The sequence below is a fragment of the Protopterus annectens genome, chromosome 12.part0 (genome assembly GCF_019279795.1).
Source record: "Protopterus annectens isolate FY-2018-M chromosome 12.part0, PAN1.0, whole genome shotgun sequence".
NCBI lineage: Eukaryota > Metazoa > Chordata > Ceratodontiformes > Protopteridae > Protopterus > Protopterus annectens.
In genome coordinates, this window is record NC_056746.1 from 1,184,578,835 (window position 1) to 1,184,584,542 (window position 5,708).

The window sequence follows — 5,708 nt, forward strand, 5'->3', positions numbered from 1 at the left end:
GTCTCTTGGATACAGAAGATGTTCAGCCTCCTCAGTACCATCATGTCAACCACTTCCAAGCTGCATTCTGTCAGTGAACCTACATTAAGTGTAGCACTTCTCAGTTTATGTTTGGCAAGTTGATTGCTTTTATGTCCAGCTTTTGTTCAATAGATCTATCCCAGGTAAACCAGGCTGGGCAAATATACCCCCCCCACTGTTAGCTTGTGGGTCAGAGTAGTCCAGGTCCTCAACCCACTTATCACCAGCAAATACCCATGCCCATTTGATGACATTAGTCAACATGACCAAATCATCTAGAGCCATATTTTACATCATTGAGTGGGTAGCCCTGCCCCTGTGAGCAGTCTGTGATCTGTGTTCTCCTATCTTCAGGATACTGCACACCACAGTAGATGCCCAAAGTGGTTGTTGTTCTGTTCAACTCTTCTCCCTATAGGGCACCATTTAGAGTCTGTACTGCTGCCCACAGCTCCATTCATTGGTGAGTTTTGAGATGGAAACACTCACCATTTTTTTGGAGGTGGAGTGAACCCCCACAGAGACACAGGGAAAATATGCAAAATCCAAACAGGCATTGGCCAGAGGTCAAGACTGAACCTTGTGTATGGAAGGCAAAATCCTTAATGACTGTGACAAGTCAAAGGCAATGAAATTGTTTCATAAGCAATTGTAGTGAGTTTCCTTGTATGGTGCTTTTGTGGAAGAATTTGATGTTGATGCTGTTTGGTTAAAAGATGATCAAGACTTTGTGATTGCTGCTGAAGTGAGGTTTTCTGTCTCTGCCTGAAATGGCGGTCATCTCAAAGTTGGTGACATTTTGTAATGGAGGTCTAGGTGGAAGAGCCCTTTCCTATAAAGGCATAAGGTCTTAGAATGTAGCTCAGTGAATGCCATTTAGCTCATCTTAGGTAAAATGTCATTGCCAGTTTTGTTTTTGACTTTCTGTTGTGGCATCTTTATCTTAGACTGATGATTTTATATCAGAAGAGATTCTACTGTTCAGTGTTTTGTAAGTAGTTCTGTTCAGAAGTTTCTTGTTTTAGTTATGCTGAGCATGTTATAATTGGCTTACTAAAATAAGCAACCACAAATCCATATGCATTGCAGCCCTCTATATTCCCCCTGGCAATAATATTAAAACCCTTGAAAACATCCTGTCCTGGTTCTCCTCCTGTATCAAAATTGAAATCTACATACTTGGTGATACCAACATCAGCTGGGACACTGTTAACTCTAAAGCCCCTTCCTACACAATCAACCTTTACAATTTCACCCAACTAATACAATCTCCATCCAGGCCTAATAAAGATGATACCTCTGGCACCATCATTGACTAGATCCTAACAACTCACCCAAACCTTATAACCAAAGCTGGAACTCTACCAGGCCCTCTCAGTGATCACCTACCAGCTTTTGTCGACCGTCTCCCATCTCCACTTCAAAAACAACACCACTACATCCAAACCCGTAACCTCTCCTCTTTCAACCTACTAACTTTCTTAGAATGCCTAAAGCAGACTGACTGGTCTCCCCTAAAAACTGGTCTCTGGATGATGCTGTATCCTGCTTTAACCACTCATTCCTTACCCTTTTCAACAACCAAACCCCCCTTAAATCAAACATATTAAAACCAACCCCTACCCATGGTTAACTAAAGATACTAAACTCGCCATGCACCAAAGAGACAAAAAATGGAAGTAATATCATAAAGATAAGAATCCTAACACCCTACTACAGTATAAGCAACTTTGAAACTCAACAAAAAAAAACTAATAACTAAAGATCGCAAAGCCCACTACTCCAAACTCCAGTCCCTTCACTCAACTAATCCCAAAAAATTCTGGGCCTTCATCTCATCCATGCTCCATCCTGGCAACAAAGACAACCCCTGCCCCAACCCTAACCTCTCCAACCTAGAAACAGCCAGCCAGTTTAACTCATTCTTCATAGACTGTATAACTAAACTATCTTCCTCCTTTCCACCCCCCAACACCTCCCCATCCCATTCCATCCAGAATCCCAATCAGCAACCTTCCTCCACACCTTTCTGCCTCAAGCACATTCCCACAAGCACTATCAAAACACTTCTTCTCAAAGTCAAACCCTGTCTTAATGCACCCGACAACCTCCCATCCACCCTCTTCAAACTATCTGCTGACAGCATTGCCTATCCCATCTCCATTCTTATAAATAGATCCATACAAGAATCATATGTCCCTTCTATCTGGCACCATGCTTATATCATTCCCCTTCATAAAGGTGGCAAAAATACTGATACTACCAATTTCAAGCCTATTGCCATCCTCTCCCCTCTATCTAAAAGTTTAGAGAAAGCAATACATACACAACTCATGGCACACCTAACCCTAAACAATCTTCTCTCCCCTACACAACACAGCTTCTGCCCTGGCCAGAGCACCATGACTGTCCTCCTTTCTTTTCTTGAAACCATTAATTCAGAACGTGACTCTGGTAAGTTTGTATCATCATTATTCCTAGATCTGCCAAAGACTTTTGACACTATCTCACACAGCCTACTTATGTCCCAACTCTCAAACCTACAACTCTTTCCCACCACCATAGCCTCTTTTTCAAGCTACTTATCCAACAAGCCATCCAATGGAAAACTTCTACCTCCCCCTTCCTCCCTACCCCCACAGGAGTCCCACAAGGTTCAGTTCTTGGCCCACTTCTCTTCAACCTATTTTTAAACGACTTTCATCGATCCATCCCACAGTCATCTGTCATCCAGTATGCAGATGACTCAACAATCATCTGCTCAGCCTTCTCCCCTGCCGAACTCCTAGCAAAAACACAATTAGCCTTCTCCACAACTGAAACCTGGATGCAATCTAATCATCTGGCACTAAACACAAATAAAACCAAACTAATAGTTTTCTCCCAACCCAAAAACTCCATCATTGACAAAACAACATTCACTGTACAGAGCAAAAACAACACCCTCCTTGAAATCATTCCCAACACCAAGCTCCTTGGCATCATTATTGATGAAGAACTAAAATTTGACACCCACATACAATCCTCAATTAGGAAAACCCACCAAAAACTAGGCCTTCTATACAGGCACAATCACTTCCTAAGCCTCTCTAAACGTCAAACTCTTGCATCCACCTTCCTTCTCCTCTCTCTTATGTATGGTACCACTCTTTTCACCAATCTTAATCTTAACTCAAATTCTGCAACCACAAAATCTCCAAATTTGCAACCAATTCAAAAAACTCAACCTACCACTGCCACTCCCTCCACACTCTCAAATGGCTCGAACTACTCAACTACCTCCGTTACCTACAACTCACAATTGCCACAAGCTCATCATTAAACCTACTGACTGTACTGCTCTCACTACTTCCTTAAAACCCTACATCCCCAACAGCTCACTCAGATCCATAAACCAACATCTTCTTCAGGTCCACAAACCAGCACGTCCTCCAGGCCATCTACTGTTGTCCCACTCCTTAGCCAAACAGTGGAACTCACTCCCTACACACCTTTGTAACCTTCCCAACCATACACAATACAAATCTCATCTCCTCTCATATCTTTCTTCCAAATGGGAATACCCTTGTCATGCTCCTACTTAATACCCCCACCCCTGTTTTATCTCCCCATTCTACCTCTCACTGACTCATCCACCTACCTCTAACATTATTTCATCCCTTCATAATACACCCCCTATAACTAACCTTTCAAAAATGTATGACACTACACTCTGCAATCTACCTACTTGTCTTTTATATTTCTCAGATACTGTACTCTCCAATGTCAATTATACTTTATTCCCTCTCCTTGCATATTTCTTTCTCCTAACCCACCAATAGCTAGCAGCTATGTATATGTGAAAATTTTACACCTGCATTTGAATTAGAACTTTTAAGCTTCACTTTATGTTAAATATTGAAAAGTCTGTATTGAATTATTGTCTTTTTTTATTTACAATGTGGCAGCCCTATTTGTAAATAACATGGAACTTATTTGAAATGTATTACTAACATAGACATTATCTGAATTTTAATTAATGAACTGTATAGACTATGTCCTTTGTAAAAGTAAATGTAAATTGCAATTCTTGGAGCTTTTCTCCCCGGGCCTCCACTGAAAACGGGCTTTTCTAGGTCCACTGGACTTGCCCGGTCATCAAACTTAAATAAATAAATTATAAATAAATGTTAGGGCTAATTTAGACACAGGAAGGAGGACTCATTGGGGAAAATTATTAATTCAGTTGGCTGAAAAATGAATTAGCTTAAAATTATTACCCGATTTGTCTATGAGGTTTAGTTATAAGTGAAATAAACTAGTACATTTTATGAAACAAATGTTGACCTTGAAGTGTACTTGGCATAAAAAAAATACAAAAAATGTTTGGGTGGTACAACAGATACCTTCCACATGTTTATTTATTTATTTTATTTATTTATTTATTTAAATTTGTTGACCGGGAGTGTCCGACTGGACGTAGGTCCATTTTCAGCGGAGGCCCGGGGAGAAAAGCTCCACAGTTAAAATAAACAGACAGTATATACATTGGATTACATAGTGAATAACAATTTGCATAGCAATTACTTACAACATATTTACAGATGAAGAACATAGTACATCAGTAGACAACTAGAATCTTTATCTGTGAAGTGCATACCTGACGTTAACAAATGTTACAAGAAGAAGAAGTATGTGCTGTATAATAAGTACTGGCTTATAAGCATCTGAGCTTGCTATAATCAAGGTAGTTAGTGGAGTGGAAAGAAAGGTAAGTGGTTGGATGGGGTGGATGATATTGGAGTAGGAGTTGCAAGGGCATAGCCAGCATGTTTTTAGTTGCGCTTTTAGTAAAGTTTTGAAGTGGGTGCATGATGGTATGGAGGTAATTGTGGGTGGGAGTGAGTTCCATAATTTGGCTATGGCGCAAGAGAATAGTGCTTCACCAGCAGAGTTATTCACTTTAGTGATCTGCAAGTGATTTTTGCTGCTGGATCTTAGTGGTCTGGTGGTGCGATAGGGTTGGAGTAGATTCTGGAGGGATGGGACATTTAGTGGATGGTTTACTAGTTTGTGGGTGAGTGAGAGTTGATACCACTGAAGGAGGTCAGGGAGTTCAAGCCAGCCCAGTTCAGCAAGTGAGAGACAGTGGTGACTACGGTAGGATGCCCCTGTGGTGAATTTGGTGATTTTGTTGTAGCAGGTCTCTAGCTTGTTTAGATCACATTGCCTTAGGTTGGTATATATTGGAGAGGCATAAAGTAGGGTGGAGATAAGGTGGGAATTTGCTATTGAAATCTTTGCTGCTTTGGTGAGAAATTGCTTATTTCTGTATAACGCTCCTAGTTTTTTGTGGACTTTTTTTATAGTCATGGATATGTCAATGTCAAATTTTAGTTTATTGTCTATTTCCACTCCTAGCAATTTGGTGTGTTCAGTTGGGTATATAGTGGTGTTGACTTTTGCCGTGATGTTAAAGTGAGAGTTGTTTTGAGTATGTTTGGTGGGTTGGAAGATGAGTAGTTTAGTTTTGTTTGGGTTGAGTATTAATCGGGCATCGGATAACCATGTTTCAACAAAGGAAAAGGCTTCCTGTGTGACTTTTTGCAGTTTTGGTAGGGACTGGGCTGAGCAGATGATGGTCGAGTCATCTGCGTATTGTATGAGTGTGCCATGTTTGGTGGCAGAGGCTAGATTATTGGTGTAAA